This window comes from Arachis ipaensis, chromosome B5 (assembly GCF_059453495.1).
Source record: "Arachis ipaensis isolate K30076 ecotype BB chromosome B5, ASM5945349v1, whole genome shotgun sequence".
Lineage (NCBI taxonomy): Eukaryota > Viridiplantae > Streptophyta > Magnoliopsida > Fabales > Fabaceae > Arachis > Arachis ipaensis.
Genome location: NC_142440.1, coordinates 85,269,762 through 85,294,420, shown reverse-complemented (window position 1 = coordinate 85,294,420; position 24,659 = coordinate 85,269,762). Strand labels below are relative to the sequence as shown.

The window sequence follows — 24,659 nt, the reverse complement described above, 5'->3', positions numbered from 1 at the left end:
CAGCCAACATCTGTACCCTGCTTATCTACAAACTTTAACCTAAATCCTCCGTACGATGTTGCTGTTATGTGGCCACTCGATGAAGTACTTGAGAGACATTCTTTGATGACATATGATCGTGCAGAGGATTAGTAGACGACCTTCCACCTTTTGATGACGATCCACCTGACTTGAGTTTTGAAGACCTAGAATGTACTTTCCCTCGCTTTAGTAGTTTAGGGGACTGGGTGAGTATAAAGTCTAGGCTAGCCTGGGCGCCAGCTTAGGGACTTCTTGAACAGGTCAAGACCTGGGATGTTGCATGTATATATATGTATATAGTTATTATCTAGCTATGTCTAGGGGTGTTCTAACTAAAAGTTTATACTCTAATAAAGGATAGATCACCGAATATTGTCAATTGCTTGTGATGTATTTATGTGTGGTTGTTTATAATTGTTTTATATATTATCAGTTGTGAATTGATTATGAATGATACTGTTTTTTAATCCAAACATGTTTTAAAAAAAAAGTACCTCGTAAAATAACTACATTTTTAAGAACGAATCAGGCTCATATAATAAATAATAGATAATAATTAAGTAGACAAGTTGGTTGCGCTCAGTTTCTAGTATGATCATGACGTACCAGAAATTGGGTCGTTACAGAACACCCCTAGGTATAGCTAGATAATAACTATATACATATACATACATACAACATCCCAGGTCCTGACCTGTTCAAGAGGTCTCTAAGCTGGCACCTAGGCTAGCCTAGACTCTATACTCACCTAGTCCCTCTAGACTACTAAAGCGAGGAAAAGTACGTTCTAGGTCTTTAAAACTCAAGTCAGGTGGAACGTCATCAAAAGGTAGAACATCATCTGCTACTCCTCTGCACGGTCAGACATTGCCATAGGACGTCTCTCTGGTACCTCATGAAGTAGCCACACAGCAGGAGTCTCATACACAAGATTTAGGTTAAGTTCACGTACAAACGGGGTGTAGACATTGGCTGGTCTCATAGTATATACATAAACAGAGAATGATATTCACCCTATACTTAGAAGACTACGTAGAGCAGAATCCTTTTTGCAAACGGTCATCAGCGAACTACGGAAAGGAACTCTTGCTTTCCATCTGATGCACGGAAACTTGTCTCTCAACAAATTTCCCTTCGGCAAGTATACCGAATTGTCGTCAAGTAATAACTCACAAAAGAGTGAGGTCGAATCCCACAGAGATTAACGGATTAGGCAATCAATGGTTAATTGATTTTCCTAGTTAGACGAATCAGATTGGAATGATAAGTAACAAGAAAATGTAAATTGCATGAATGTAAAAGAAAAACTATAGAGTGCAGAAAAGTAAATGTAAGAACTAAAAATAAAATGAACATTGGGTCGAAACCTACTGCTCAAGTCTGACGAATGCCGTTCATGTTCCTGGTGAAAAAGAAAAGAGTCGCTTTCCTTCCAGGACCGGATAAGGTCAAACTCTGGGCGGGCTGCCAGGTTTCGCCTACGCTACGGTTTCAAATCCCTACCCTACGCCTTACGAGGGCGCCCTAGCCAGATTCACTCCCAAAGGTCCATCAAGCCTTTGAAACTAGTTCAAATAGTCGTCAAAGTCGCAGTCAGTCTTAAGGGCCTGCTTTCAACGAGACTCTCTTAGCTGCATCAGCTTGTAAAACTCTCTCTCCTTCACCAGGAAAGGGAGAGCGGACAAAGTACCAGACGATTTGGGTTGGATCAAGAGATATTGCAATCCTTCGGATCAAGTTCATTCTCATCTCTTCCTCAATCAATGCATTCATTGATCTCCTTGGCAATCTTAAGTGATTGGATCCCAATTCCTTGGCAACCCAATCTCTCTAAGCTTGAACAATTTCCCAATTCCTTGATTTGATTGCTCATGGGAAGAGATGAAGTTTGGTCACTGATTATACCACACACATTCATAGATTAAAGTATTGGTAGGATTAAATGTCACAATATCCATCCAACCCCCAACCTAATCCAATATGAGAGAGCATTTCTAGCATGATCTCCTCATTCCTCTTCCAAGGTTCAGAGGAAATCCAAGTATGAGCAATTTCTCTTCCGAGACAATTACCCAATTGGATGAAGATCAAAAGCTCTCTAGTAAAATCAAGAGAAAATAAAGAAGAAGAAGAATAAGAACTACAATTGATCCATTGAATGACAATAGAGCTCTCTAACCCAATGAAAAGAGTTAGTTGATCATTGCTCTACCAAAATAGAAAAGAAAGAAAGTGCAGAAAAGTAAAGATGAAGATTAAAACTAAAATTGAAACTTCAAAATTCATAAATGAAAAGTACAAACTAGAATTTAACTACTACTAAGAAAAGAAAAAGAAGAGAAAAGGAAGAAGAGTGTTGGAGGGGAGGAAGTCCGAAGACCCCTATTCTCTGGTGTGTCCAGCCCCCAGAATACCCCCTCTCCAATTCCCCCTCTTTCCCACTTTCCAGGATATATATTCAATGTAGAAACTAAGGCCTTTTTATAGGCTCTCCTAAATTACAAAATGAAATGAAATTAAAAGCAAAGTACAATGAAATGAAAATTAACTATTCTAGATGCTTCTTGTGGCCTTGATTGGTTGACACTTGTGGGCTTGCTTCCTTGAGGTTGGGTGGTCCTTGAAAGAGAAGTGAATCAATTTGAGGTCCAGGTGTTAATCATTAGTGCCACCGTTAGCCACACTAATGCTACATGTGTGGCGTTAGTGCTGAAGTTAGTGTGGCTAACGTCACACTTGCTACCCAGTTGGTGTTTTTGGGACTTAAAAGATGCCTCTTGTTTGTGCTCCAATTTCATGCCCACTATAAACTATTATATATCGTTGGAAAGCTCTGAATGTACGCTTTCTAATGCAACTAGAATCACCTCAATTGGACCTCTGTAACTCAGGTTATGCTCCTTTAAAAGGGACAGGGTTGCTGGCATAGTCGCTGGCGTTATTGGCAAAAGTGAGTGCCAATAACGTCCGCATTTAGGGGATTAGTATTGCCAGGTTCTGGAGCTCAAACTTAATGTCCACCCCATACTATTATATATTGTTGGAAAGCCCTGGATGTCTACTTTCCAACGCCTTTGAAATCGCATCATTTGGAGCTCTACAGCTCGAGTTACACGTCTTGGAAGGCGAAGAGGTCAGCTGGCCTTACTACAGGTTGATACCATGTTCATCTTTGCACTTTCAGGGCAAGTTTTCTCCCTCTAATTTAGTGTCCACCATGTAGTGCCACATATGCTTGGAAAGCTCTGGAATCCTACTTTCCAATGCCAATGCCACTCGAATCACCTCATTTGAAGCTATGTGGCTCAAGTTATTCTTGTTTGAAGAAGGCATGGTCAGGCTGCTGGGTGAGATTTTGCCCACGTTAGTGTCCACGTTAGTAGCACTAATGTGGCCTTCTTTGCTTCGCAAACGTTAGTGGCGTTCACTTTTTTCACTAACTTTCACAGCTGCCTCCTTTGTTCTACGTTAATGCCCAAGTTAGTGGCACTAACGTAGCCACTAACGTGGGTGTTCTTGGCTTTGCAAACGTTAGTGGCGTTCACTTTTTTCCACTAACTTTCACAGCTGCCTCCTTTCTTCTACGTTAATACCATTAACTTTCTCACTAAAGTTGGGGCTTCTCTTTTCTTCCACGTTAGCGCCCACGTTAGTGGAGCTAATGGGGTTGCTAACGTGGGTCTTCTTGCCCTTCGCTAACGTTAGTGGCGTTAACGTTCTCCCTAACTTTCCAAGCTTTCCTTCCTTCTACTTTAATGGCCACGTTAGTGGCACTATCGTAGCCACTAACGTGGCTCTTCTCTGCTTCTTGTTACCTGAAATCGAGCAAACAAAGTGTATCAAAGTAACATACAAGACAAACTTCATTATACTAAGTGTGCTAATAATGCCCAAAATCAAAACTTCACTTAGTGTGATCTATTTCATCATATTTACCCTGTATATTAGCTAAAATTCACCTATGCTTGAGATTTTGTTTCATGCAGAGATTTTTCATGCTATTACTCATATATTGGCAAAATTTGTATGAAAGCTAAACAAAAATCTACTGAAATAACTACTAAAAATAGGCAATGATGCATGCGCATCACAACACCAAACTTAAATCTTGCTTGTCCCCAAGCAAGGAATGAATTATGCACAAAGGATTCTTTGTATTGGAGTGTGCTGAAGAATTTCTTATGATGCCTTGGTGAGTGAAGTGAATAAGTGATAATGGAGGCCAACTCCAATTATATGCTTATGCAAGGATTCCAGTGTTCATTAGTCCTTACATCTTGGAAGTCTTAGATCTTAGGAGTGTCATTCGGATGGTTAAGAACACAAGCATGTGAGATTTGAGCCTAATTGTGTGGTTACATCATACATAACCACTTATTTTCATTCTTGTGTGCATTGTTCTCTTTCTATGATTGTGATATTTGATTTGTTTGATTTTATATGTCCATTTATTCCATGTATACATGCATTTATATGATTGAGGCCATCATTTTATTTAGCTCACTTACCCAAATAGCCTACCTTTTATCAACCGTTGTTAGCCAAATTTGAGCCGATTTATTCCCTTTTGTTCTTAATTATAGCACATCACTACCCCTAAGTGAAAAACAATAAATGTTCTTAATTTGGATCTTTGATTAGTTTAGGCTAGTGAGGGTGTGTATTATATTGTTATGGGAAACTTGGGACATTGGTTGAGGTAAAAAGTGTAATTTTTATGTTTGTTAAAATTATCGGGAATTGGGTAGATATTCATGCACTATATGTAAAACCATATGCATTGATACGTTTGTATATACTTTAAAATATATATATATATATATATATATATATATATATATATATATATATATATATATATATATATATAAGAAAGAAAAAGAATTACAATAAAAAGGGGACAAAATGCCCCAAGTAAAGTTCAATAAAGATCAATGCATATGTGTGGTGACCAAAAATAGAATACATGAGCTTGTGAAAAAGTGAAGAATGGGTAGTTAGGTTTGTTTAGAATTTTATAGGTTGTCATAGGTTAGGTGGGAAGTTTAAGTTAATCAAAGATTCAAATTTCAAGCTTACTTGACCATATGCATCCTACCTTGACCCTAGCCCCATTACAACCTATGGGAAAGCCCTCATGATATTTGTATGCATGCATAAAGTAATTGTTGATTGTTAGATAAAAAACAAATCTTGGAAAGCATGATTAGGGGAGAATTGAGTGAATCAACCCCGTACGCTTGAGTGACTAGAGCGGATACACATCCGGTGAGGATTCGATTGCTCAATTACATGTTTCCACCCATGATCATCTCTTTTCTTGCAAGTTTGTAAAATCTTTTTAATAATTCAATTTAATTGTTGGTTGAGTGATTACTATTGCCTTAGACCTTGTGTTTGTATATGTATTCTTGGAAATTGATTTATCTTGACTAAGTGGATGCATTCATATAGATAGGTTGCATGTAGTTAGTTTGCATTGAATAAATGTTGATGTCCCTTTGCTTCTTTCTTGATTTTAGCATGAGGACATGCTTATTTAAGTGTGGGTAGATTTGATAAACCCCAATTTTGTGGTTTATCTTGTGCTTAATTTGGGGGATTTTATCACCTTTTCTCACATTTATTCAATAAAATAGCATGGTTTTGTAATTCTCCCTTGATTTGTGCTTAAGTGTAGAAGCATGCTTTTTAGGCCCTAAAATTTGTGATTTTAATTTACTTTAATTCCATTCAATACCTTGATGTGTTTGTTGAGTGATTTCAGGTTCATAAGGCAAGTATTGGATGGAAGGAATGAAGAAAAAGCATGCAAAGTGGGAGAACTCATGAAGAAATGAAGGAACCGTAAAGCTATCAAGCCTGACCTCTTTGCACTCAATCGACCATAACTTGAGCTACAGAGGTCCAAATGAGGTGGTTCCAGTTGCGTTAGAAAGCTAACCTCCGGTGCTTCGAAATGATATAAAATTTGCTATATGTTACTTTGTGCTTAGGGGCGCGCACGCGCCATGTACGCGTGCGCGCCGATTCTGCCGTGGCCTACTAAGGTGAAATCGCCCCCAGCGATTTCTGAAGCACTTTGGGCCCAACCCAACTCATTTCTAATGCTATTTCATGCAGAATTCAAGCTTGGGCAAGGGGGGAGCAATTGTTTTGGTAGTATAGCATCATGTAGGTTAGTTTCTAGAGAGAGAAGCTCCCTCTTCTCTCTAGAATTAGGTTAGGTTAATCTTTCATAGATTTCGGTTCAATTACATGTTTTTATCTTGTTTCTTTTATGAATTCTTGCTTCTACTCTTTCATTCTCATGATTTGTAGTGTTAATTTCCCTTTTTGCTCTCTTTTATGTTCATAAATGTTCATGTTGAATTTGATTTTCTTTTAATGAAATTTAAGTTTGATGTTTCTTTTATTGATGATTTGAGTTATGATCTTGTTTTCTTGCAATTTGTAGCTAGTAGATTTTACTATTCTTACACATTTTACTATGCTTTCCATTTGTACCCACCAAGTGTTTGACAAAATGCTTGGTTGGGCCTTAGAGTAGATTTTTGAGCATTCTTGGATTGGAGAGAGTAATTAGGCAATCTTGAGTCATGAAAACCCAACTCATGTTGGTGATCTAGAGTTGTTAGCTAATATTGTTTCCATTGACGCTAATCTTTTGCTAATTAAATTAGTGAGTTGATTAGGACTTTTGGAATATTGTTTCCATTGATGCTAATCTTTTGCTAATTAAATTAGTGAGTTGATTAGGACTTTTGGATTGAGATTAGCTAGTCTTATTAGACTTTCTCTCATGGAAGATAATATGATACCTTCTTCCAATGTTGGAGATGACGTAATAAGATAAATTCTTGTTATTATTGTGGTATGATTGATTAGTCATGTTTGACTTTCTCCCTATTTGTTGGAGTTGACTAAATAAGATGAATTAATCATTGCATGACTAGGATAGAAAGCCTATGATCTCAACCCTTGCCATGAATGTCTCTCGTTATTACTTTCTTTCTTTAGTTACTTGTTTGAATTACTTTTCTTGCCATTTATTTTATTGCCCAATTATCAACCAAACCCCCCTTACATCCTTCATAGCCAATAAGCATACACTTCATTGCAATTCCTCGTGAGACGACCCGGAGTCTAAATACTCCGGTTAATTTTTATTTGGGGTTTGTTACATGTGACAAAACCATATTTTAATTTGATGTGAGAGTTGTTTGTTGGTTTGGAGCAATGCTTACAATGAAATTCTTATTTCTATAAGAGAAAATCTAGACCAACAATAATTTTCGCCGTTAGTCAGCTGGGCTTACTACAGGTTGATACCATGTTCATCTTTGCACTTTTGGGACAAGTTTTCTCCCTCCAATTTAGTGTCCACCATGTAGTTCCATATATTCTTGGAAAGTGATGCCAGGGCATTTTGGCCAGTTTCACTTACCTTTTCTTTACTGTTTTAGGGTAGTTTCATGCATTTTCTTAGGAAATAAGCAAGTTTTGGGTAGAATTTCACTTACATCTTGATTCAAGAAAACATTGTGAATTTTATATGATTTCATGAGAATTATGCATGAATTTAATGACAAATTGGATGATGCATGACTCATTACTTGGATTAGAGCTTTGATGCACTTTATTTGCTTGATTTCAGGACAAATGAAGCAAGGAAAAGCCACGTTAGTAGCCATGTTAGTCTAATTAACGTGACCACTAACGTGGAATGGGAGCTAGCTTGCCACGTTAATAAGAAAAGTGATCGCCAATAACGTCTTCGAAGCCATCATAGCCCACGTTAAATACCACGTTAACTACATTAACGTGGTAGTTAACGTGGAGGAAAAGGAAGCTCCAAGCATTAGTGGTAAAAGTGAGTGCCACTAATGCTCCAAAAAGGGCAATTGGCCACGTTGATGACAAGTCATCTTAGCCTAGTTTCACTAGCCTTTTTCTTTTGTTTTCAACTGAATTATGCACTTTCTTGAGCCATAAGCAAGCCAATTGGGTAGATTTTCATGCTTCCTTTGATTTAATCAACCATGTATGAATTCATGCTATTTCATGAGGTTTTATGCTATAATTGTCACATATTATGAAAGAATGAATATCTCATGGTTTTGAGCATAGCTTTGATGTGTTTGGTTGATTAATGATAGGTGAAGAAAGCTTGGAGAAAGGTTGAAGCAAGGAAGAATGGCTAGGAGGAAGAGAGGACAAAAAGTTTGAGCAAAAGTTTGCCTCAAACTTTAGCTCAAACTTTTGGAATAACTGAAAATGAACCAGAGAGCAAAAAGCTGGACCAAAAGTTTGCCTCAAACTTTGTGCAAACTTTTGGGCAAAAAGCTGGACCAAAAGTTTGCCTCAAACTTTTGTGCAAACTTTTGGGCAAAAAGCTGGAGCAAAAGTTTGCCTCAAACTTTTTGGCAAACTTTTGGCATCACAAATCAACACCCTGGAGAGCAAAAGTTTGTGCCAACGTTAGCCTCAAACTTTTTGACAAACGTTGGCGCATGAACAACACACCCTGGAGAGCAAAAGTTTGCGGCAACGTTTGCCTCTAACTTTTTGGCAAACGTTGGCGCCATGAGTGTGCAAGGGGAGGCCAACGTTGGAGCAAAAGTTTGACCCCAAACTTTTGCCCCAATGTTGGTATCAGCAAAAGAGGGTGGCTGATGTGAAAAGTTTGAGTAAAAGTTTGCCTCAAACTTTTACTCAAACTTTTACTCAAGCTTTCATGATTCCAAACCCGGTTCAATTCGGTTCTTCTCCAAACTCCAAGAGCAATCAACCAAGGCCTCTATCAAACCAATTCCATCAAGAGCAAAGGCCCAATTGAAGGGTTGAAGACCATTTGAAGAAAGTGTATAAATAGCATATGATTTAAGTTTTTCGGGGAGCTTTCCTTTTAGTTTTCATAGAGAGTTTTCGGAAAGCTTTTGGTGTTGAGTGAATTTTAATTTCTAAGTCTCGGGGAAGGAGAATTGAATTCCCTTCCTCTTAGTTTTCTTGCTTTTAATCTCAATTACAATTGTCTTGGATCTTGGGTTGGAGAATTGAAGGAAATCTGTTTCAATCTCACCTTGGGATCTTGTTTAATTCTCTGCTTAATTGAATTTCAGTTTCGGTTAATTGCTTCTTCATCTACTTTCTTTGCAATTTACATTTCCTTTGAAATTGTTCTTGTTAGATCTAGGAAGGCATTGAGATCTAGACTTGGTTATCTAGTCTCTTGGGTCCTGAGATCTAAATTCCAATTTTACATCCTCTGTTTAATGCTTTTCATGCTCATTTATAATTCTGTTTTTAGATCCGGTTCAATCCAAGTTATCTTCTACTCCTCTGCTTGTTGAATTTTACTTTTCCTTGTTTAATTTCTGCAAATCCAATTCCCAATTCCCTTTACAATCCAAGCCATTTACATTTCTTGCACTTTAAGATTCTGCAATTTACATTTCTTGCGTTCTAAGTTTCTGCCATTTAATTTCTTGTTCTTTAAGATTCAGCACTTTAAATTTTAGTTCTCTTTAATTTCATGCAATTTACCCATTCCCTTTACTTTCTATGCAATTTAAATTCTGCAAATCACAATTCACTCAACCAAATCTTGATTCGCTTGACTAAATCAACCACTGAACAAAAATTGCTCAATCCTTCAATCCCTGTGGGATCGACCTCACTCCCGTGAGTTATTATTACTTGATGCGACCCGGTGCACTTGCCGGTTAGTTTTGGGTGTTTTGGAGAAATTCGTTTTTCCACAAAAATACTCATCAAGTTTTTGGCGCTGTTGCCGGGGATTGATTAGATTGACAATGATTAAGTGAGGTGGTGATCTAGATCTAGCATTTTTATTTTCTGTTTCTCTAATTTTCAATTAACCCGCTAACTGTTTGAATTTTTGCTTAAGCTAACTAAAACTTCATTCTAGCAGTAGATTGAAGTGTCACTGGTTTGTGTGTTTCTTATGTTTTGCTTGTATGTCAGGTACAAGAAGAACCACACCCACCTTTCATGAACAAGACGAAAGAACTCTCAGGAGGTTAAGAAGAGCTGAAAGAGGGAAAAATATTGTTGGAGAAGAGGAATCAGAAGAAGAATTCCAAGATATGGAGGAACATTCAACCAATCCACCTGGTGGAGCAGACAACAACAATAACAACCCACCCCAGAGAAGAGTTTTGGCCTCCTATACCTTTGCAAATGCTAGACATTGTGGAAGCAGCATTCTCACCCCTAATGTCAATGCAAATAACTTTGAATTGAAGCCACAACTCATTACATTAGTCCAAAACAACTGCTCGTTTGGAGGAGGACCATTGGAGGATCCAAATCAACATCTATCTACCTTCTTAAGGATCTGTGACACTGTCAAGTCCAATGGCGTGAATCCTGAGACCTACAAGCTTCTGTTGTTCCCGTTCTCATTAAGGGACAAGGCCGCACAGTGGCTTGAAACTTTTCCTCAAGGAAGCATCACTAGCTGGGATAATTTGGTGACTAAATTTCTAGCCAAATTCTATCCACCTCAAAAAGTCATCAGGGTGAAAACTGAGGTGCAAACATTCACACAATTGGATGCTGAAAATCTGTATGAAGCATGGGAGAGATACAAGGCTCTGCTGAGGAAATGTCCACCAGAAATGTTCACTGAGTGGGACAAGCTACAGAACTTCTATGAAGGACTCACTCTAAAGGCTCAAGAATCACTTGACCACTCAGCTGGAGGATCATTGCAACTGATGAAAATAGTAGAAGAAGCTCAAAATCTTATTGACATGGTGGCCAACAATCAATATTTCTTTGCTCACCAAAGAAATCGCCAACCATCACAAAGGAGAGGAGTAATGGAGCTAGAAGGAGTGGACTCAATCTTGGCTCAAAGCAAGATGATGCAGCAGCAAATTCAACAACAATTTGAGCAAATGGCCAAGAGGATTGATAGCCTCCAAGTTGCAGCAGTTAATACAAGCCAACCATCATCCACATGGGGGCAAAATGAAGAAACTCAAGAAGAACAACAACAAGAGCAAGTACAGTATATGCACAACCAAGGACCAAATGAAGTGTATGGTGATACATACAATCCATCCTGGAAGAACCACCCAAACCTCAGATGGGGAGATAATCATACCCAAAACCAACAACCATGGCAGAGGAACTCAAACCAAAACAACCCAAGAAGCAACCAAAACCACAACCAGCAACAAACTAACCAGAACCCCTACAGAAAACCTCAAGACAACTACCCCAACCCCAACCAGTACCAATCCAATAACCAACCCACCAACCAAAATGCCTACCATCCACCACCCACATCTCATAACCCACCTCAAGTATCACCTGAATCTCAAAGACTCACTAACTTGGAGACCTTGATGGATAAAATGTTGAAACACCAGGAAATGACAACCAAGAACCATGAAGCCTCCATAAAGAGCCTAGAGAGGCAGATGGGGCAAATCTCCAAGCAGATCTCTATTGAGAGACCTTCAAGCTCTCTGCCGAGTGACACAATTCCAAATCCTAAGGAAGAATGCAAGGCAATACAATTAAGGAGTGGAAAAACATTGATGAACAATAATGACACTACAAAGAAGCAAGCAGAGAGCAGCAAAAGGCCAATAGAAGATGAGGAGCAAACAAAGGCAGATGAAACCAAGGATCAAGTTGTGATGCCAAACAAGAGCATTGAGAAACTCAAAGAGAAGGACAACCAACCACACGGTTCAGAAGAAGTAACTCAGGGACAACAGCAAATAGGAAAGAGCATCACACCTCCACTGCCATATCCCCAGAGGTTCAACAAAGAGACTAAGGACCAACATTTTCATAAGTTCCATGAGACTTTCAAAAAGCTGGAAATCAATATTCCCTTGGCTGAAGCACTTGAGCAAATGCCTCTGTATGCCAAGTTTTTGAAGGAGCTTATCAACAAGAAAAGAAGTTGGGATGAGAAAGAAACCATACTGCTTACTGAGGAATGCAGAGCTCTGATTCAAAAAGGACTTCCTCCTAAGCTTGAGGACCCAGGGAGCTTTTTGCTACCTTGCACCATTGGGGAATTAACCATCAGTAAAGCAATGTGCGATCTAGGAGCAAGTATCAACTTAATACCATCCTCCTTGGTAAAAAAGTTGCATATAGAGGAAGCTAAACCAGTACAGATATCTCTAGAGCTGGTAGATAAGTCAACAGTATACCCCAGGGATATGATTGAAAACCTTCTGGTCAAGGTGGACAATTTCATATACCCTGCAGATTTTGTGGTTCTGGATTCAGATGGGGATGATGGTGATTCTATTATCCTGGGAAGGCCATTCTTGGCCACTGCTAGAGCTATCATAGACATAGAGCAAGGAGAACTAACTCTCAGGATGCATGATAAGAGTGTCACTCTGAAAGTATTACCAGAAGCCCAGTTTAGTAATAGGAGGATGGACTCTATGGAAATTGACAAGGTGATTCACAACAATATCCCAAGGCAGAAGATTGTGCAGAAGGATGAAAAAGTCCAAGAGGATATTAGAGTATTAGCTACTGAAGAGAGAAATCCCCAAGGTAAGTCTACAGCCATAAAAGAAAGATCAACAAAAAAAGGGATGGAACGCAGAAACAAAACAAATAGGGGTTGGAAGAACAGGAAGATTCCAACAGAAGGACTTTCCAAAGGTGACAAAGTGCAATTGATATATCAACAACTGGGAGCAAGCCAACAGACTGATGACTATTACAATGTCAGCAACATACTCTCGTTGGAACATGCTGAAATTGAACACCAGAGAACAAAGAGGAGGATCACAGTCAGGGGAGACAAGTTGAGGCACTACAATCCTCAACCACCATAAAAGAAAGCTCCAATGTCAAGCTAGTGACAATAAAAGAGCGCTCCATGGGAGGCAACCCATGATTTAAGATTTATGTCATTTTAAATTCAATAAGCTATGATCATCTGAGCATGAAATTTATTTTCATAGACGTACTTAATGAATGCATGCAATATTTTTACATATGCTAAGACTTCTAAAGTTTGGTGTGCCTTCAAGCACACCAAACCAGTGTTACAAACATTTTCATACTATATGCCTAGCATATGACCAAACACTAAGTTTGGTGTTTCTCTTCTCATGAAAAAAAAAAATCATGCATCAATGATCATACATTATCTCTTACTGAGACTTTTCAATTAAAAAGAAATCATATTCTGTGATGAAGGCATCAATTGTGATTTACTACTAGCATCTCACATTTACCCCTTAAGCAAGGTACAAGTTTGGTGTTCACCAAACTTTGATGCACGGATTTAGGGACACAATTGATCCTTCATGAAAAAAAAAGAGAGAAAAAGGAAAATTATGATGAAAACATTTCTTATAAACATTTGACCAAGAATGACATTGGGATTTCAATTTCACTAGTTGGAGGAAGAAACACATATTTTCAACTATATGACCAAACATTAAGTTTGGTGTCTTCCAAGAAAAGCCACGGTTCAAATGGATGTAAGGAATGATGATTCATATAGTGTTAATGAAAAAAAAGCACCATTGCCACGGTTTGATAAAGCTAATGTGTGTTGTCTTGTTGTGATGACTAGGTGGTCAAAGAACACTCTATGAAAGAGACAAGACAAAGGAAAGCATAGCATGAGGACAAAATCTCATCACATGCCTCAAAAAGAGAATCTGCCACTCCTTGAGATGATCACGGCAAAGACAATTGAAGAAGCAAGCTTTGTCTTCATTCATCCTTACATGCACACCTTTGATTCACAAAGTATCCAATAGCATCCTAGCCCTTCATTGTTCATTTAAATGACACACCACCTTCAAGCCATGCATATGATCGAATCCTTGCACCACAACCATTTAAACTCCATTCCCTTCATCATTTCTCATCATAATAAGCTCAGCCTCAAATTTCTTCTTGCTCTAAATATACATCAAAATATCCAATATTCTTCACACTTCTTTTAACCTCAAGAGTCTTAAACAACCAAGTGATCATGGCCTCTTCCTCACGAACCAAATGAAGAAGAGGGAAAGATCCCATGGTGGAGGAGAGCACCCCTGAATATGACCGATGGAAATTCAAATCTCGGTACCATCAGATGCAAATTGAATGGATGAATGAGAAGAAAATATATCCAGAAATTCCACTCTTGCTGCCGGATGATGGATGCCAAGAAATGAAGGACAAAATTCGAAAGAGGAGGTGGGAGGAACTCATATCACCAATCACCCGAATCAATGCTAATATCATAAGAGAGTTCTATGCCAATGTCTCAAGGCTTGACATGAGTGAGGCCCTAACATACAAGAGCTATGTGCGGGGAGTGGAAGTAGACTTTAGCTCGGATGCAATCAAGAAAGTCTTGGGACTAAAATCAGTCCGCTTTAGTGAACCGGGATACCACCAAAGGGTAAATGGTGATCCGGATTATGATGGGATTGCTAGAGATATTTGTATGGAGAACTCAGAGTGGGAAGGAGATGACAAGAACAAATACAAGTATTTGAAGAGAGTTAACCTTACCCTGGAAGCAAAGGGATGGTATGAGTTGTTGAAAAGATCAATTCTGGGCACAGTAAACACCTCAGAAGTTAACAAGAATAGAGCTGTTATGTTGCATTGCATTATTGTGGGAGGAGAGGTAAAAGTTCATGAAATCCTGGCAAAAGACATTCAAAAGCTTGCTGAGAAGAACTCGGCCGGGTCTTGGTTATACTATCCAAGTACCATTTGGAGGTTGTGTGCAAAGGCTAAAGTGCCAATGGAAGAGGAGAATCCAATGTGGTTAAGCCAAGGCATGCCTATAACCATTGAAAGAATGATGATGGCTCCTGAAGCACGTCAAGACCGAAGACTACATGGAAGAAGGCAAAGAGAAGAACCAATGGAGGGAGAAGAATTACAAGAGGAAGAAGAGCCACAAGAGGAGGAGGAACAGCAGCACATTCCTTTACATAACAATCTGGACATGACTCAAATGCAGGAAGCAATTGGAAGATTATCACAACAGTACATGAGAATTCAAGAAAGGCAAGAGGAATACCATTCACTATACATGAAAAACCAACAAGAACAAGAAGAATGGGAGCTAAGAATGATGAACAAACAAAGTGAATTTGAGTCAAAATTCCTTGTGATGCAAGAAGAGCATGCTTTTCAATCTCATGAATCATTTGGAAAGTTGGAACAAATGCAAGCTGAAAATTTGAGGGCTCTCAAAGAGTTCACAACACTCTAAGATGCAAGATATGAAGTCCAAGCCGACTACAACATAAATAGTCAAATCAAGCTGAACTATATTGGAGAGCATCTGCACAACATGGATCCAGCTTTTCCAACTTTTGATGAATTCTTCAAAAGGAGAAGTGAGATAGAAGTAAGCAATGCAATGAAGCTTGAGGATAGAGTAGAGGAAGCGATGAATAGAGCTGGTTTCTGGCGGGATCAACAGACAACAGACATGGACACAGGGAACACCAGCAACCAGGTGTATGAAAGAAGAAAGAAAAAGCATGACAAATAAAAGGTGGACTTGCTCCTTGTTCATCACTACAAAGAAAAAACATGCATTATGTCTGTTTTAAGTGGTCCTTGCATCTTTAAGTAGTTATTATAATTAATAGTCTTTGCATCTTGTTTGTTTCTCTTAAAATAAGTAAGCTAGTCTATGTGTGTGCTTGTGTGTTTACTTTCACTGAACAAAAAGCATGCTTTGTCCCCTGCATTTTCAATTCAATAAAAGAAATGTTTGAATGTGAAGTGAGATAGTTCTCTGTTAGATAGAAGTACAATAAAAGTAAGTGGTGGTGTGTATGTGTGATTGTATAATAGCTCACTTTGGTGAATAAAAGAACTAGGATGTCCCCTTCTAAGTATAAAGTGGCCTACTGTCTATGAATCTCAATCAAATAAAAGTCCTTGGTTAGACAGAAAAACAAAAAAGAAAGAAAAAAAAGGGGAGAAAAAGAAATAGCCAAAGAGTGGCAGAACAAAAGAAAAACAAAAAGAAACAAAGCTGGACACCAATAGCTTAAACCTTAGAACATATGCCTGTGGTGTCTTTGTATTAGGATCTGCTTGGATTATTAAGCTCTTTGGAGTGCATCAACACTTGATGACTTGGGTTAACTAACCCGGGATCATCAGCTGAAAGTCCACTATCAAGAGCAACCTAACTACAAGGCATTTAGTAGCCCAAAGAGGTGCTGGGCATCAATGTTCTAAGAAGGAATGTGAGCCAAGTGTCTATAGTGAATAATGTGTCAAGTATAAAGAAAAGGAAATGAACTTGCTACACATGACACTCAAATAAAGCTTATGAACAAGATAATAGCCAAGGATAAAGGAATAATGAGAGGTCATAGCAGTATGTTACTTGAAGCTTGAAGGAGACTTTCTAGGCTTAAGAGTCAATAAGAGGTGAGTGTGTACATATCCATGTAAAACCCCATGAACTACTAATAACACTCTACTAGCATGAACATCCTCTTCCATTTCATTCTTTCTTCTCAATAAATCATTTCTTGCTTGGGGACAAGCAAGCTTTAAGTTTGGTGTTGTGATGACAAGTCATCTTAGCCTAGTTTCACTAGCCTTTTTCTTTTGTTTTCAATTGAATTATGCACTTTCTTGAGCCATAAGCAAGCCAATTGGGTAGATTTTCATGCTTCCTTTGATTTAATCAACCATGTATGAATTCATGCTATTTCATGAGGTTTTATGCTATAATTGTCACATATTATGAAAGAATGAATATCTCATGGTTTTGAGCATAGCTTTGATGTGTTTGGTTGATTAATGTTAGGTGAAGAAAGCTTGGAGAAAGGTTGAAGCAAGGAGGAATGGCTAGGAGGAAGAGAGGGCAAAAGGTTTGAGCAAAAGTTTGCCTCAAACTTTAGCTCAAACTTTTGGAATAAGTGAAAATGAACCAGGGAGCAAAAAGCTGGACCAAAAGTTTGCCTCAAACTTTTGTACAAACTTTTGGGCAAAAAGCTGGACCAAAAGTTTGCCTCAAACTTTTGTGCAAACTTTTGTGCAAAAAGCTGGACCAAAAGTTTGCCTCAAACTTTTGTGCAAACTTTTGGGCAAAAAGCTGGAGCAAAAGTTTGCCTCAAACTTTTTGGCAAACGTTGGCGCATGAACAACACACCCTGGAGAGCAAAAGTTTGCGGCAACGTTTGCCTCTAACTTTTTGGCAAACGTTGGTGCCATGAGTGTGCAAGGGGAGGCCAACGTTGGAGCAAAAGTTTGACCCCAAACTTTTGCCCCAACGTTGGTATCAACAAAAGAGGGTGGCTGATGTGAAAAGTTTGAGTAAAAGTCTGCCTCAAACTTTTACTCAAACTTTTACTCAAGCTTTCATGATTCCAAACCCGGTTCAATTCGGTTCTTCTCCAAACTCTAAGAGCAATCAACCAAGGCCTCTATCAACCCAATTCCATCAAGAGCAAAGGCCCAATTGAAGGGTTGAAGACCATTTGAAGAAAGTGTATAAATAGCATAGGATTTAAGTTTTTCGGGGAGCTTTCCTTTTAGTTTTCATAAAGAGTTTTCGGAGAGCTTTTGGTGTTGAGTGAATTTTAATTTCTAAGTCTCGGGGAAGGAGAATTGAATTCCCTTCCTCTTAGTTTTCTTGCTTTTAATCTCAATTACAATTGTCTTGGATCTTGGGTTGGAGAATTGAAGGAAATCTGTTTCAATCTCACCTTGGGATCTTGTTTAATTCTCTGCTTAATTGAATTTCAGTTTCGGTTAATTGCTTCTTCATCTACTTTCTTTGCAATTTACATTTCCTTTGTAATTGTTCTTGTTGGATCTAGGAAGGCATTGAGATCTAGACTTGGTTATCTAGTCTCTTGGGTCCTGAGATCTAAATTCCAATTTTACATCCTCTGTTTAATGCTTTTCATGCTCATTTATAATTCTATTTTTAGATCCGGTTCAATCCAAGTTATCTTCTACTCCTCTGCTTGTTGAATTTTACTTTTCCTTGTTTAATTTCTGCAAATCCAATTCCCAATTCCCTTTACAATCCAAGCCATTTACATTTCTTGCACTTTAAGATTCTGCAATTTACATTTCTTGCGTTCTAAGTTTCTGCCATTTAATTTCTTGTTCTTTAAGATTCAGCACTTTAAATTTCAGTTCTCTTTAATTTCATGCAATTTACCCATTCCCTTTACTTTCTATGCAATTTAAATTCTGCAAATCACAATTCACTCAACCAAATCTTGATTCGCTAGACTAAATCAACCACTGAACAAAAATTGCTCAATCCTTCAATCCCTGTGGGATCGACCTCACTCCCGTGAGTTATTATTACTTGATGCGACCCGGTGCACTTGCCGGTTAGTTTTGGGTGTTTTGGAGAAATTCGTTTTTCCACAAAAATACTCATCACACGTTAAGAGTCACCTTCACTTAGTTAACGTGAACTCTAACGTGGAAGAGAAAGATAATGCCAACGTTAGTGACACTCATCTTTGTCACTAACGTTGGACTAAGCCCATATTAGCTACGTTAAGAGCCACGTTAACTTAGTTAACGTGAACTTTAACGTGGAAGGAGCAAGGAATCGCCAACGTTAGTGACACTCACCTTTGTCACTAACGTTGGACTAAGCCACTATGAGCCACGTTAATTACGTTAACGTGGAAGCTAATGTGGAGGAAAGGGATGATGAGCCAACGTTAGTGACACTCACCTTTGTCACTAACGTTGGAGATGGCAATCAACACCACGTTAGTGGTCACGTTAATGTAATTAACGTGAGGCACTAACGTGGGAAAGGGGCATTTTGGAGCGTTAGTAAAAAAGGTAGGTGTCACTAATGCTCTCAAAGATTTGGCAAGCCTACGTTAAAGGTCACGTTAACTATACTAACGTGAACTCTAACGTAGGGAGAAAGGGGTACTCTCAACGTTATTGGGAAAGGTAAACCCCAGTAACATTTGTGAAGGGCCAAGAGGCAACGTTAGTGGTCACGTTAGTGCCACTAATGTTGAAGTTAACGTGGACCATTTTGGGTTAGGAACGTTAGTGAAAAAGGTGATTGTCACTAACGTTCTCGACCCCACATTTTCACTTAACGTTAACACCACTAACGCCCTAAGCTAAAGTCCATGCCTACTGCACACTTTCTCTGCAAGTGAAGCTGAGCCAACTATAGATGATAACTGCTTTAACTCAAGATCAAAAGGCCCATATCCAAGACTTGAACAGCCTACTCGAAGATGAGAAGAGTAGTATAAATAGGAGTAGTTTTGAACTAGAGAAGAACTTTTGGATTGGGAGAACTACACTCTGTATAATTTTACTTTCTCTGCAACTTCTAGTTTTACTTTCAGAATGCACTCTCCATCTTTGTTTTCCATTCCCAGAGCCATGAACAACTAAACCTTTTTCATTGGGTTAGGGAGCTCTGTTGTAATTTGATGGATCAACAATAGTTTTCATTATTCTTCTTCTTTCTTTTCTCTTGATTTTACTAGAAAGCTTTCAATCTTCATTCAATTGGGTAGTTATCTTGGAAAAGAAGCTATTCATAATTGGATCTCTTCAGAACCTTGGAAGAGGAATAAAGAGATCATGATAGAAAAGCTTTCTCATGTTGGACCAAATTGGGGTCTGGATGGATATAGTGACATGTAATCCCACCAACACTTTGATTTGGAAATACATGTGGTATAATCAGTGACCATACTTCATATCTTCTCATGAGCAATTGGACCAAGGAATTAGCTATTGATCAAGATTTGAGAGATTGAATTACCAAGGAATTGGAGTTCAATCACTTAAGATTTCCAAGGAGATCAATGAATGCATTGATTGAGGAAGAGATGAAAATGAACTTGATCCGGAGAATGCAACATCTCCTAAGCCCAATGAATCCCCCATTTCTGATCTTACCCATTCTCTTTAATTTCTGCAATTTACTTTCATGCTAAATTCCCCGTTCCCCATTTAAGATTCTGCAATTTACTTTCCGTCATTTATATTCAGCTCTTTATTCCCAACATTTACATTTTCTTCTATTTACTTTCCGCCATTTAATTTCTTGCAACTTTCACATCAAATTCTGCTTAGCTCGACTAGAACATTCCTCTAATTAAAGTTGATTGACCAATGAATCCCTGTGGGATTCGACCTCACTCTATTATGAGTTTTTACTTGACGACAATTCGGTATATTTGCCGAGGGAAATTGTTGAGAGACAAGTTTCCGTGCATCAAGTTTATGGCGCTGTTGCTGGGGATTGATTTTGTATCAACAATGATTAAATTGGTGGATATTTAGTTTGAGCATCTTTCTTTCTTTTGTTTGATTTAATTTCATTTGTGTAATTTACTTTCAGTTTTAGTTATTTCCTTCCCTTTACCCTTTACCCGTTTGTGGTGTTATTTGTGCATTTTTTTTTTACTATTTAGTTTACTGACCCACTAACTGTTTGATATATTGCATCACTCACACTAACAACATTTCTAACAAGAATACTCTCTGCATCTACCCCCTTCTTGCTTTTGCCTTATTGGTTGTATGACAGATAGAAGAAGCGGGGCTTCAACTTCTTTTGATTCTGAACATGAGAGAACCTTCCTTAGATTAAGGAGGGAAGCAAGAGGAAATAGAGTAGTTGGTACGGAGGAAGAAGATGAGTATTTTGAACCAGACATGGATGAGAATATGGAGAACCATCATGAAGAAGAGGCTCACAGCCATGGCAGAGAAGGCCCAGTGCATCATGCTGGGCAAGAGAGAAGATTTCTGGGATCCTACATCAATCCAAACCCAGGAAACTGTGGAAGTAGCATCCAAAAGCCAACCATACATGCCAACTATTTTGAACTAAAGCCACAGCTCATCACCCTTGTTCAGAACAACTATTCATTTGGAGGATGTATTCAAGAAGATCCTAATCAACATCTAACCACCTTCCTGAGGATATGTGACACTGTGAAGTCTAATGGTGTTCATCCTGACACCTACCGACTACTTCTATTCCCCTTCTCACTCAAGGACAAGGCATCTAAATAGCTAGAATTCTTCCCGAAGGAGAGTTTAACAACCTGGAAAGATGTGGTGAACAAGTTCTTGGCGAGATTCTATCCTCCTCAAAGAATCAACAGGTTGAGAGCTGAAGTTCAAACTTTCAGGCAACAAGATGGTGAGACTCTATATGAAGCATGGAAGAGGTTTAAAGATCTGACAAGAAGGTGCCCACCAGATATGTTCAATGAATGGGTGCAGTTACACATTTTCTATGAAGGTCTTTCTTATGAATCAAAGAAGGCAGTAGACCACTCATCCGGGGGATCTCTGAACAAGAAAAAGATCACTGAAGAAGCCATAGATGTTATTGAGACTGTAGCTGAGAATGACTACTTCTATGCTTCTGAAAGGGGCAACACTAGAGGAGTAATGGAGCTAAACAATGTAGATGCACTGCTAGCTCAAAACAAGATGATCACCAAGCAACTGGCTAACCTTACCAAGAAGATGGAGAGGAGTCAAGTAGCAGTAATCAACACCTCAACAGCAGCTCAAGAAGGAGTGAATGAAGAAGCTGAGGGTGATCAGGAACAAGCCAACTACATTGGAAGTCCACCTAGGCAGAACCATGACCCATACTCCAAGACTTATAATTCTGGTTGGAGGAACCACCCAAAATTTGGGTGGGGAAATCAACATTCCACACAGAGATCATATCAGCACCCACTTAATAACACACCTCAACATCCATACCAAAGCCAAAATGGCCCTTCTTATCCCTCCAATCTGAACTCACCATCATCGGAAGAAAGACTATCAAGGATTGAGACTCTACTTGAAGGCATATGCAAAGAGATTCAAGATTACAAGGTGTTCAAAGAGGAGGTGCGAGCTAATCTCAAAAACCAGGGAAACACCATTCAGAGGCTGAAATTTCAAGTGGGATACCTCTCTGAAAAGATTCCCAAACCTACTCATAGCTTCCCAAGTGACACAGAGAAGAACCCGAGAGGTGAAGCAAAGAAGGTCAGATGGGAAGATTGCAAGATGGTCACTATAAGTGATAAGGGGATAGAGGAAGAGCCGAACAAACCATTAGAACAACCTGGAGATACATCAGCAGAGAAATAGGAAGAGGATCACCAAGAAATCAAAATTTCACAGAAGGAGCTGCTGAGACTCTATGCACCATTTTCCCAAAAACTCAAGGGTGGTGTAGAAAAGAGAATATACTCAAGGTTTCTTGACATGTTTGCATCTCTCCATGTAAACATACCATTCATCAAGGCCCTCCAACAAATGCCCTCATACATTAAGTATATGAAGGAGTTGCTGACCAGGAAAAGCTCACTCAAGGGAGGGCAAATAATAGTGATGAATAAGGAGTGTAGTGCTCTTATTCAACCAGATATGCTAACAAAAAGGAAGGACCCAGGGAGTTTTCACATCACCTGTGCCATAGGAGAAACAATGTTTGATAAAGGACGCTGTGACCTACGAGCAAGCATCAACTTAATGCCCTTATCCCTTATGAAGAAGCTGCAGATCAATGAGCTAATGCCCACAGACGTAGTCATCAGGCTAGCTGATAAAACTCAAAAACAAACAGTAGGAGTGGTTGAAAACGTGTTGGTAAAGGTTGGAAACTACTTCCTTCCTACAGACTTTGTCATATTGGAAATGGAAGAGAGTCACCTTCACTCAATCATATTGGGAAGACCATTCCTAGCTATAGCCAGAGCGCTCATAAAAGTTGAATGAGGAGAGCTAATATTGAGGATACATGACGAACAACTTGCATTCAATGGCTTCAAACCCTCACAAGAAGTAGATCAGGAAAGCAAGGAACCAAGGAAAGAGCACGACAAAGCACTGGTGGAAGAAACATGCATTGAATCACAGGGAATCCCTTTAGTTGATGAACAAGATAATCAGCAGCTGTCACAGCTCAAGGAAAATCAGGAGGAACCTAAACCACCAGAGTCATATGAGACCAGGAACAACATTTCCTTGAAAGAAGAGGCCACAAAGAGTAGGGCAACATCAAAAGGAACAAAGAAGAAGGCACCAAGGGGATGGAGGAACAAGAAGATCCCTACAGAGGATTTTTCTCCAGGGGATAAAGTGATCTCAGCTTACTTCCTAGATATCCCACCTCATCTCCCCACCATCCCATCTCAGCTACCTAAGGTTTTCACCATCAACAAAGTTCTCTCCCTAGAGCATGTAGAGATCTTTGATGAAGCCAATGGATATAGGTTTACTGCAAGAGGGGAAGATCTGAAGCATTACTAACCACCCTGACTAAGGGCAGAACGTCAAGCTAGTAACGCTAAAGAAGCACTTCATGGGAGGCAACCCATGTTTTATATGCTTTTAAAAGTAGTTAATAATGCAAGGTTCATGAAGTCCAAATCAACTCTGACATATACTTGAATGAATCCTTTTATGCAACATATAGTGAAGAACAAGTTTGGTGTTCAAGGCACACTAAGAGAACATGAATGCAATTCTTATCATGTCACTCTTAGAACCTTGAACAATTCCTTTTACTCCACATGGCCACAAACTAAGTTTGGTGTCACCAATGTTGCATACATAGACAATCAATTAGTCAGTTGGTTTGTACTTATGAATAGCACTTAGTCAGTTAACAACAAAAAAAAAAATTTTAAAAGTAGTTACTCTTTCTTTTCTTTTAAATTTTGCCACCACTTTCCACAAATTCATTAATCACATCCCTTTATTTGTAGGAGAATTGATGGGAAAATTGAAGAGGGAGGATTCGGCCACCACAAAAGGAGAAGTACTATACACGTGTTTTCAAGGGGGATGCATTGGGAAATGTTGCCATGCAACATTTGAAGAGTGACACGCTTGGAAATTGAACCAACCCCCATTCATAAAGTTGATGATCCTTGTGCTCATCCCATGCTAAACCCCATCCGTTCATCACACAACCTCTCCATCAATCCACACCTTTCATTCACTCACCATCTCCCTATATAAAGTGGTTCCTAGTCCGTACTCCCTTTCACATTCCAATTTCCATCATTTACACTTCGCACTTTTAACACCCAACTCTTCTTACCCCATCAGAAATACTCTCACTCACTCCCTTCACTACACCCCATCTTAACCGGCCGAAGCTAATTATCCACACCCCTTACACCTTCACATATCAACAATCATTCATGGCGTCATCGAGCTCCAAGAGGCAAAAGAGGAAGGAACCGGTGGAGAGCATCCCTTTCGATGAAGGGAGATTTAAGACTGCATTCCATAAACTCGAATTCGAATGGATAAAGCTCAAAAAGATATTACCTGAGTTAACATTCCAATTTAACGAAGATGAGGACCCCGAGTGGATAAAAGTGGGCATCCCAATTACTGTCCGACGGATGCATGCGGTTGCATCTCCCCTACCTCAACGAAAGCCAAGAAAGTGGCCAGCCCATCAAGTAATAGAAGGACAAAACTTAGAGGAGCAAGCCCCTTTAGACATGCACCAGCTACAGGAAGCCGTTGATGGCTTATCTAGACAATACTTGGAAAATCAAGGGGCACAGAAAGAGTTGCAACTACATTTGGTAAGCCGTCAAGAAGAATTACTCTCTGGATGGATCAATCAACAGGGG

The 24,659-nt window shown here is 39.1% G+C and overlaps 1 non-coding gene across 1 annotated transcript; it reads right to left on the bottom strand.

Moving 5' to 3' along the window:
* Positions 1–21,156: 21,156 nt before the first annotated feature.
* Positions 21,157–21,263, bottom strand: LOC148564831 (small nucleolar RNA R71). Its single transcript, XR_015885158.1, has one exon. It is a non-coding gene; the product is annotated as a small nucleolar RNA R71 (small nucleolar RNA).
* Positions 21,264–24,659: the final 3,396 nt, after the last annotated feature.